We start from the raw sequence: 12,038 nt of genomic DNA on the forward strand, positions 1-12,038 counted from the left end.
TGGATTAGGAATGTGCAGTCCAACAGGATAATTGAGATACACCGTTTTTACAGATGTTGGAAGCTTAGGAGTATCGAAAGTAAGGATGATGTTTCTGGTTGGAACAAAGTGGCCATCCCTACGGATCAGAATGCACCTCATATTTGTTAAACCCCCCCCTGCCCCAAAAAAAAATCTTTCAGCTCTGAACATATCTTCTCATCAGGAACATCTAGAAGATCCCAATCTCACTCCTCTACAGGAATTGAGTCTTTTATGAGGCGTAACTGTTACTGGCATTCCTCCCATTGATGTTGCTCTGAGTAGGGTTTTCTTTTCTTCTTTTTTTTTTTTTTTTTTTTGAATGCTGTTGACATGATGTTTCTACAAGGACATCAACAGAACATAGTTTCTTCACTGTTTTGGGAGAACCTGCCAGTCCTAAACCCTTCTGAATAACAAAGGGTGACACTTTCCCTACTGACTTTTCACCTGTTGCATGGATGATTAGAAAAACAGGTACATTTATACTGGTGTCACATGCCTTTTGTTTCTTACTTCTGTTACTGAAAGGTGCATTAATGGTATCATTACTTGGTTGGGACTTTGTAAGAATTCATGCTTGAGTGGTTTTTTGTTCAGTGTAAAATGTGCTCAGGAGTAAAATGCCACGACTACTCTGGGTGCTATAAGAGCACCCTGGGTCCTGTCCCAAACCATGGGCAAGGAGACTACTTACTGCAGCACACTTGACCCTTGCAGGCAATCACACTACATGATTGATCCTGTTTGTGCCATCCAGGACAACCTATCTTGCTGAAGTAATGCAAGACTACCAGGATCCCCCTTTCCAGATGTCCATGGTTCACACTACACAGCAAACATAGCAGCAAAGTGTTGGATCCCAGTGATGGCAGTCTGAAAGATAGGATAGTAAAAAAGACTCTAGAGAAGTATAATACATGAAGAAAAGCAAAGGAAAAGAGGAAGAATGAAAAGGACCAATGACATCCCTGAGAGGTTCCCTCCACAATGAAGTTGCCTTGCATGGAAGGACAACAATTAGGAAAGTAAATTTCTGAAAATGAAAGGAAGTTCAGTTTTTCAACTAGCAAGCAGTAATACAGAAACCAGAAGTAATAAAGCACACTCATTACTTCTGGTTCAATATTGTATCCTTCACAATAAGACATCATAATAATAATAAATTTCTGCTGTGTACTCTAGTGTATCAGATATTATGATAGTTCAGCACAGTGTTGTTACTCGACACTGTGTTGAGTAACAACAATAGTCCATCAACAATTACCTTCCAAATTAATCTATAATTTAACCAGCACCCGATATGATCAACTCTTACTTTTCTATCTATTTAAGCAATCTTAATTGCATCAACTCTTCTATGTATCTTAATATAGATGGATTAATCCCAACTTCCTTTGGTCTTTTTCTGGCATTTTTTTTTGCTTTACTGATGTTCTGCTAATCTTTTATCTCCTATTTAAGTGACCATATTACATTAGATTACCTCTGTTTATACATTATCAAATATTATATGAAGTTATTTTTTAGTATTTTTAATTTTTAATATAATTCTACTATTAGTCCTATCTTTCACTTCCGTAACTTTCCTCATTACTCTAATATTTGTAGTTTTGTCATTAATCAAATGTTATTTATTTGCCTATTCCAGCTTCATTGGCCTTTTTATCTTGCAATTGGTCCCCCCACCCCCCTTTCAGTGGTAGTCAATATCTTTTTCATTTCCTAGGATCACCAGAATCTTTCATATCACTGAATTCACTTTTATCACTGGGATCTACTATTTCTGTTGTTTTTGCTGTGTAGTGTGACCCTCGGACATCTGGAAAGGGGGATCCTGGTAGTCTGAAAAGACCCATATTATCTGCGACTTACCTTTGACATCAAGACTCCATAAACACATTACCACCATTGCCTGCTCAGCATCTAAAACATTAGGATTTCTCTTCCGTTCAAGGCATTACTTTACCCCCAAACAACTATTAATCCTGTACAAATCACAAATCCACCCATCCTAGGGAGCTCTTAGAGGCACAACTAAGTCTGGGAAGGTGTCTTTAAGAGCTCCCTAAAAATACTTGACACAGTACAGAAGAGAGCAGTCAGACTGATTAACAACTTATCTCTTACTAACTCACATCCAACCACTGTTGTACAGACACCTATATTCACTGTATGTATTTTCTATAAATATTTCCATGAAAAATGTTCATCAGAACCATCCTCAATAATACACCCTCTCTCTCTCTCTCTCTCTACCAAACAATTGAAACGTGCAGAAAATACATGCAGTAAATATTAGGTACCTGTGCAACATAAAAATGGGCTCACCACCATATCATCCTAATTTATTCTATTATAAATTTCAATACCTGGTTTTTATCTTCATTAATAATATCTAAATAGTTCTATATTTTCACTACTGAGAAAGAAGTTGATATTTTCTATTTTCCGTTGTTTTCCAGCTCCCCACCAACCATTTTAATTGCTGATTTTCATATCAAATTTGTCAGCAATTACTTAATATATTTAAAGATTCTTGAGGCTTTTGGCAAATTTATCTATGAAGGTAACACCAAACAAAGAACTAAATGATTTTGAAACAACTTGTCACATAGTAAAAATATGATAAACATACACTTTGTTTATTCTTCATCAAGTTTTCCTTCGGTGATTTTTCTTAGCTTTTCCTCAAATGACCATGGATAAATTTTTCTTGAAATGTTCTAAGGCACTTAGTTTTGATTCATATTATATATAGTATAAATTTGGGAAACTACTCCGATAATCTGGGATTAGACTTTCTGACAAGGAAGTTTACACAACATGAAATACTGCATACATCTGTTTCGTGTCAAATATCAACTTTGCCTGCTTTCCACAAATCTGATTTCTAATGATTATATTCTGATATTTTCTATCACTATAAAACCAAAATGATTCTATGTAAGTTAGCTCACCCCCACCTCCCTCCACACACACAAATAGTAACTGATATACCAACTGATACATTAGTTACTATTTTGCTTGTCATTTCTTATCAGTTCTATTTGTAAGCAATGGCTTGATCAAATGGTCACCTGCCCTCTAAACATGGCCAAACCACTTAATCTGCTTACTTCTTATAAATAATTGAATGTCAGGTTTTCTATAATTCCTCATTATATCTTTGCTCCTGCTCCAATCTTTTGATTGCATCATGGTCCAAACATCATTATTAGTAATTTTTCTTTCAAATGCAATAAGCTTTCTACTATCTTGCTTTGTTACTATTTCACATATTTCACAACTGTAAGTTAACACAAGGTGTAGCCAACTAATTCTTCTTTGGATTTTTTTGATCATATTCTGGATTTTAGGAATTGTAACATTGCAAAATATCCACAACTGGCATTCTCAATTTTCTACTCTATCTCTTGATGCATATCATTCTAGTTGTTAATGTTGACACCTAGATACTTAAAATTATCCCCCCTGTGCTTGTTGATATAATAATCACCAATCAAGTTAGATCAGATTGTGACAGGGTCCTTGAAATACATAGTATTTTCCTGGTTTATGACAGTATCCACAGGCTTATTTGTCTTAATAATTTAATTATGACCATTGCCATCAAATTTCAGGTATGTACCCTTAATCATGATACACTTCTAAGTGCATCAATCCATCTATATCTTGAAACTTACCTGTAGGTTTTTTCCTGCCATCTTGCCATCAAACATTTGTTTTGCTAACTTTTCCTTTCTCTCTCTCTCATTCATTCTGTTTAGCTAACCTAAGGTAACCATACCACCTTAGATTAGCTCTTCTCACACACACTTCTGAATGCTAATAACACCATCACTCTTCTAATTTTTCTCAGAACTCTCATTATCTGAGGTCTTTGATCAAAAGACTTATTTCCAATCCAACTCAAATCCATGAGTTAAAACTTGTTTGAAAACTATCTTGTATACTGCTACTTTGGTGTTTTGGCTATTTTCTCTCTTATTCTATATAAATTTATTCAGCCGATTCCTCCACACCACCACCATACCAGCTTTGCTTATTCTTGTGTATTTCCATACTTGCCACCTTCCCTAAAAATTATGCCCAAACAGCAGAAATTTTCCTATTCTATAGCTCACCATTCAAGATGTAGTTAATACTTTTCATGCTCCTAGCCTAATTTTTTGGCTTGCCTTTTCATTGCTGATTATATGTAAAATTTGTTATCAGCAGGCACTAAATTTAAGGAATTCTGCACACTTGCAATGAATTTATTAAGGGGTGTAAACGCCAATTTGTTTGTAATTTGCGATTATCAATTGAAAGGTTCATAATGCTTTAAGAAGAAAACCTTCAGGTTACAAACATAAAAGAAACAAAATTTTTGTGTTGTATATTTTTTATTTACTCTTGAACCTATCATTGTCTATATTCTAAGAGAAAGAAAAGCCATTACACCAATTGGAAACGGTGGAGTCACTTTAAATCATGGGATTTTTCCTTGTCATGCAACATTAAAGTACAAATATAGCACAAAATATGTTAAACAAGGCTATTTTATATAGCTTAGAAAATGCTTTTCCAAAATGTGACCAACCTGATATCTCTTTAATAAAGCATAACACCTGCCAATATATTTGCCAATTAATTTTATATATATATATATACTAGGGGGGGCTCAGTGCCCTGATGCCTACAGTGCTCAACACCCCCGTGTTCTGGACTGGTAGGCCGGTTCTCCTTGAATTCTGATGACTCGACACTCTGGGGCTACCCTGAGTGTCGAGTCTTCAAAAGGGGGGCTCCCTTTTGAAGTACATTTTTATTCATGTTTGTTCATTTAAATTCTCAATGACTTATTAACAATGCTAGGTTGAATAGCATAGATGAGAGAGCATCCTCTTGGTAGAGTTTAGATTTTATTTCAAAACGATGAATTTTCCTGTAGGAAACATATCTCTTACAGAGGGTGGAGGGTGATTAATTATACTGTTGTATCACACTTAATATACTTTGTGGTATTCTAAAAAGTCTCATTGCATCCCAAAGTGCATTTTCAATGTGTACTTATAACTTCAAGATATTATATTCAGGTCATGTCATGGAAAGGAAGGTTCAGTTATAGCATTCAACATTAAACAGAAAATACTCTTCACAAGTAGCAGGCAATTTCAAGTTATGAATTTAGTTGGAAAACATCAAAATAAAGATCTGGACAATGAGAACTATTTGTGCCTACAGTTCCACAGGATAGCTCCACTAAGAATGAAGTGGAGGAATTTTTTTAGTCATCAGAGAAGACAACTAACATAAAGAAGATAGAATAATTGGTCCTTGTTGGAGAATTAAACAGTAAAGTAGGAAATGAATTCTAGACATAGAAAATTTGAAGACAATAGTAGAACTAAGAATAACGAAATATCCACCTGGATTTCTGTTCAGAACATGGACTAGTCATTGCTAATACCATGTTCCAACATAATTGATGATGATGAGCACAAATTCACATGCAGAGAGAAAACAAGAAATAAAAATCTAAATATATGTTGGATTTGAAACAGGAAGTGATCACTATTTATTTTTAAGCAGAATAAAATGAATTGAAAAAAAAATGGATTAAATTGGATTAAATAAGAAAGTTTTAAAAATAATCAAAGTCAAGCAACTTGCAGATGGAAAACCATAGTGAAATATATAGATAATATTGGATTAAATAAGAAAGTTTTAAAAATAATCAAAGTCAAGCAACTTGCAGATGGAAAACCATAGTGAAATATATAGATAATATTGGATTAAATAAGAAAGTTTTAAAAATAATCAAAATCAAGCAACTTGCAGATGGTAAATCATAGTGAAATATATAGATAATATTCAAGAAAAAAATGAAAAGGTTTGAAAAAAAAAAAAAAAAAAAATCAAACTATGGAGACAAAGTGTAGATGCTGAAGAAAACATCTAATTCAGCCAGGGAGGCATTAGGAAATTAAAGAGGCATCATAGAAAAGAAAAGACAAAAGTCTTTTCTTTTCTATGATGCCTCTTTAATTTCAAAATACCAAAAGTCTCTAGCAAGTCAGCATGTGCTTTAAAGAATACAAATAAAATGCAACAAAGTGAAGCAGCATGCAAAAGTAGCTAAACAAGTAATGGAAAGATTTTGGGAAGAATATAAAAGATAATATTAGGAAAGTAGCAAATCTTCTGAAAGATATTGAAAAAGCATAGATATGAAAGAGAACTGTAAAAGGATTAAGAGATCATAAAAGTAACATGAAGAGATATTCTAGATATCTGGAGTAATTTTTTTTTTATGTGACCTCCCACTCACAAAAGGTTGTAAGCATACGGGTGGGCTAAGGATTTTTTTTTTTTTTGTATTTTTTTTTAAAAATTATTTTGGAGTAATGGATTCACATCAAGCAATGAAATTCATCTGCCACCTAAAGACAATAACATACATCCATATCCATGGTGGGACTCTGAAAATAATTTGAAAGATTGCTAAATAAAATAAGATGTGAGTGATAGAAAATATTTAAGATGAATGCAATCAGGAATATATATCAATATTGAGGTATAAAAAACAACAAAATTCAGAAATGTGAAAAGACAGCTAGAATAAATAACATTTACTAAATAAAGCAGGTGTGAAATTGATGAATGATGAGGTTAAGGCATGAAATTCAAAAGAAGAATGTTTTATAGAAAGCATAACATGAGTGGTAATAAGCAGTTGCATGTAGCGTATAAAGGGTAGGCAAGAGAGGTGACTCACTTGATTAGAACAGCAAAAGGGGAAGGAAGCTCAAGAATCTCGACATACACTTGTGATGTCAGTTCTTGAAAATATTCTCTGAATGATATATATCCACAGTTTACATTTAGGAGTGTTAACATTAACAGTATTTGTTTTCTTGAAAACATGGAGAATAAATCTAATCTTCATCCAATAATTCCTTTTGATATTATTTGAAATGGGATAGATTTTTTTATTTTTAGAGGGAGACATAAGGATAATGCAATGTCTAAACCTATGAAAAATAGTAGATGATATATAGACAAGTTCACTGTAATTTTAGAGAATAAAAGTTAAGAAATATCATAAATTTCATATTTATTGTTTTATTAACATCACTTATTTCAAAATTTTAAGTGATATAAAAATTCAAAATATAAATACATAAGGATACTTTCATGTGACTTAAAAATGGAGTTCTCTTGTTTTGAGTTTATATAGTAAAATTAACTATTACTCTATAAATTAAATGAAAATGCATATTTTTCTGTTCTGGTTTCAAGTACCCAGCAGTACATAAATTTAATTGTTCTTTATTAGTAATGTAACAATTAAAGTTCAAAACACATTTATATAGCATATAAATTTTATATTATATATAAACAAATATGCATATATATATTAATAATAATGTAATATAATATTACATTATTACTACTACTTGGAAAGAAGTCAACAGACATCACAGTGTGAGGAACAAACAGCCATAGCACCCCCCTTAATAAGATGTAGGACCTCCTTTCACTGCAATGATTGTGGAAATCCTATTGCACATCCTTTCCACAAGTGTGCAATAGCGATCAATGGGAATTTTGGACAATTTTTCCTGTAGGCATGTGATGAGATCCTGGATAGTTGTGGGGCAGACATCTTTTATGTTCTAGTTCAACTCGCAGATGTTCAATAAGGTTAAAATCAGAGCTCTGTGAAGGCCAGTCAAGTGAGGTGACGTTCATGTCCACAAACCATGCAGTTACAGCAGAAGTCTTATGACATGGTGCACTGTCTTGGTCAAAGAGACAATCTCAGTTCCACAGAAATGCCATAAAGTAGGAAGCACTGCATTGTCCACAATGATCAGATACCTCTCGGAGTTCAATGTTCATGGTGCCACAAACAGAGGACCATCTTCAAATTAAGTCAGGATTATGCACTCTGGCAAGAGATGTTCACTGGGCATCCACCACACTGATCCATCTGCCTGGTAGAGGGTGTAGCGTGATTTGTTGCTCCATAGCACAGTTTTCCAAGCTTCCAGGTATCACTGTAGATGACGCTGTATGTTGGTTCGGGTAATGTGGGGCTTGAATATTGTGGTCATCATGAAAACCCATGTTGTGAGCCTCAGTTCTGAATGTTTTTGTGCAGATTCATGTTAGTCTGTTAGATCTGAAACAGGCGACCTCATTCTACATGACGTCACCATTCCAGAATCTAACAGTAAACACAAACTAAATAAGCATACTTATCATTTAGCACAGTGTGACCATGTTTTATAGGAAATAACATCTTGTAAATAAAATTTAAAACTGTTTAAGATGAAGTTAATGTATCAAAAGTTTATATATCAAATGTAAATGTAAGTTAGCAAAAGGGGCAGTTATAAGAGAAATTTTCAGTAATATTCTACACGTAAAAGAATGTAAATTATTCGACAAGATGGGGCAAAGGTCGCCCTAATGCTACAAGGGGAGCATAAGCACCTGTGGGTGTTACATCTGAGAAAATATCATGATGCATACATTCCTGGAATTAGAAAGCCCCATATGAGGATCCGTGAAGTCACCCAGTCGGCAAGACAATAGGAGAAATCAAATTCGGAAAGGTGGCGCTCTTGGGGAGTGAATAACACCCGCAACACGGAGAGAAACCGCCCCCCATTTTGTTTGTTCCTGTACCCTCACCGTGTGCTACAAGTGTTCATCATGGCTCAGTTCTTATTTTTAAGAGCTGACCTTCGAGAAGTTCCAGCATGGCAAGATCGAACGTAGGCCATCAATGAGAAGAAGCATTGACGTAAATCCATAGCAAAGAAACAGCACCCGATTCAGGAAGAGCACGTGAATCCCACGTGGTGGTAGAATCAAGATAGTCAGAATCTTCACAAAGGAAGGAAGGACGGAGAGAAACCGAAACAGTGTAGATAAGTACTTTCATATGTTCTAGCCCCCTTTAGAGAAATTGACTAGCAGTACGGAAAAGAGTGTATTTCAAATATGTGATAACAGGAAGTATGAAGAATTAAAATTTATGTGAATAACTCTATACCTTTGGACTGAATTTTAAGAACTATCAGTTTATTAGATATTTTGTCGTGATCCACTCGAGGGAAAATATTAATGTGCTAAATGCCTAGCTGGCCTAATGAGTTGTAAACTAAAATGTCAAATAAGTTGAGAAAATTGAATTGTAAGGATTTAGAAATCAATGTTTATTTTTAAGAACAAGAGAGTGAGAGGAAAGTAAGAGTCTAACTTAGCATTAATAATTGTTTTGTTCCTGTATTATATTAGATAATGAGTTCATTAAAATTGTTTGATACCTTTCATGCCTGTATTTCTGACTATGCTGACTGACCCTTCATAAAATTTCGAATCTGTGATCACATATGTGTGCGGGGATATCCCAATTAAGAGAGAAAAGGGGCACGACTGCAAATAAACTAGAAAACCTTAGGCTTCTGAATTATAGTAAATGATATTAGTAGCACCTAATACCCTATAACTATCCTTAGGCTGAGTTTATCTCTACCCTTAAGGCCCAGGCTGGCACGGTAAATAAATTTGCCTGAGTGAATAAGGATAGCTTATAGTGATCAGGAAACAGGTATTTCTGGGGACCCAAAATTGAGAAATTTGCTAGATAAGCGATAAGATCACATATTCAAGTAAGATAGACGACTTAGGGATACACAGAGTTAAAGATAGCAGATAGAAGCCAAAGTATATATAAGAAAGTAAATCATGCGACGAAGAAAAATATAAAAAATCACACAAAGAATAATACAAATAATAAAGATAAAGGAAAGCGTAAAAACAGACCAGAGTCGACATAAAGATAAAGAATTAACAAGTCCATGCCTGGAACTCTGCATTCAACATGTTGGCTGAAAAATAGTGGTTTTTACATATCCTTCATAGCACCCTATGGTCACATTTGGTGAGTGTGGTGGGTCGTCCACTTTGGGTTGCACTTGCAGTTGACTTCCTGTACTTCCATCTCACTATGGTATCACTGATTGTTGACCCAGGATGGCCAATTTGTCAACAATTTGAGAAACAGATAGGCCTACAACATGGTGTCCTATCACAATGCCTCTTTAAAACACCATCAGTTCCCTTCTTGTAGCCATTTTACCTGGACAAAGTTGCACTGACTTGGGAGCATTATATTCCTCCCATTTATACCAACTACAAACGCAACTTGTTACATGGCATGGGAGTGTCTATTGACTTCTTTCCAAGCAGCATATAAAAAAAATATATATACAATTATATATAAAATATCAATCTCTGCTTGAGTCAGCCAGAGAGGCAAGTGATGAGTTGTTTGTAAGGATAGAAAAAAAAAAAAAAAAAAACTCACTCTATGGTGGATTCAGGAAGTTAAAGAAAAGCAGAAAGCATATCGAGAGTTCCTAGCAAGTAAATCAACTTGTGCTCATAGGGAATACAGAGTAAAATGTAAGGAAGTGGAGTACTATGTGAAACTAACTAAACAAAGTCATGGAAAGACTTTGGTAAGAACAAAGAAAATAAATATCAGGAAGGGTGCAATATATTCTAGAGGCTATTGAAAAAACTTAGAAATGTAGGCAAAAGTGACGTGCAAAAGAAACAAAAATGATAAAAGTGACATCAAAACTGAAGTTAAGGATATCCTAGATGTCTGGAGTAATTTTAACTTCTTTCAAAGATTGCTAAATGAAACAAGCAGTGTCTGCACAGTGGTAGAAAAGTCACAGCAGGAATGCAGTCAGGAATATACATCCATACTTGAAATAGAAAAAGCCATCAAAAACCTGAAATGTGAAAAGGCAGCTGGAGTAGATGAAATTAGACCACAAATGTTGAAATGTGGAGGTCTAAAAGTTTTACAGTAGCTGCATTGCATAATTCAGAAGGCCTGGTTGGAGGGTCGAATCTGGATGATTGGAGTAGAGCTCATAGTATCCATCTATAAAAAAGGAAATAAAACTGAATTACATAGGTATTCAGTAATTCAGTTAGGGAATGAGGAAGACTCATTCCCTAATGAGCCTTCCTGGTATGATTTATGCAAGTATACTTGAGAAATGGCTAAGAAAAATTGTGGAAAGGAAGAACAAGCAGGATTCAGGCCAAATAGAGGTTGTCAGGATCAGAATTTCACTTTAAGTCAAATAATTGAGAAATCTTGGGAATATAAAAGGAGCTGTGTTTAAATTGCATAGATCTGGACAACACATATGATGAGGTACTAACGCTCAAAACACTACAGTTATATGTTGTAAATGGGGCATTATATCAAGCAATAGATAGTCTCTATTTGAGTTGTAAGTCAGCAGTTAGAATTGAAGGAAGTACATTATCCCCTCTGTTATTCATTATCTATATGGATCACATTATGAAGGAAAGTGATATTAAATCTGATATCAAAATTGGTGATAAACTCTTTACTTTATGCAGATAATGTTATACTTCTGATTGAATCCATGAATCCAGTACAAGTCTGCAAGATTCCCTGATTAAATTGAATAACTGTTGTAATAAATTTGGTATGAAAATCAACAATAAATGAAAGTAGGCAGAAACATCAACTGTATCCTGAATGGTGACACCTATAGAACAAGTAAAACATTTCAGCAATTAATTTAGGCAGAATTTTTAGTGAAAATGTCAAATTAAATATAGAAATAGACAGCAGAATTAGTAAAGCAGGTATGGTAGGAATCCAACTGAATAAGAAAGAAATTAGTCAAAATACTAAATTAACTGTATACGAGACAGTGTTCAAACCAATTTTAACTTATGGATCTTAGAGCTGGGCGAGAAATAAAACACTTGATCAAAGACTGGAGACCACAGATGTGAGAATTCTGAGAAAGATTAGGGGAGTGAACAAATTATGTCAGTGACAGTATCATATTAAAAATCAGGATATTAGGAAGGAGCTTTTGGCATCCAAGAGTGTTTTACCAGAGTCAATCAAGTTTAGCAAAACAAGTGTTCTTTGCCAGGTTGGTAGGAAAAAT

General features: G+C 34.3%; 1 protein-coding gene across 3 annotated transcripts in view; it reads right to left on the reverse strand.

The window, feature by feature from the left end:
* Not1 (CCR4-NOT transcription complex subunit 1) overlaps positions 1 to 12,038 on the reverse strand; it is a 568,860-nt gene that overhangs the window by 146,251 nt on the left and 410,571 nt on the right. The window lies entirely within an intron of this gene.

Source organism: Typopeltis vanoorti, chromosome 12 (assembly GCF_054136105.1).
Source record: "Typopeltis vanoorti isolate ZY-2024b chromosome 12, IOZ_Tvanoo_1.0, whole genome shotgun sequence".
NCBI lineage: Eukaryota > Metazoa > Arthropoda > Arachnida > Uropygi > Thelyphonidae > Typopeltis > Typopeltis vanoorti.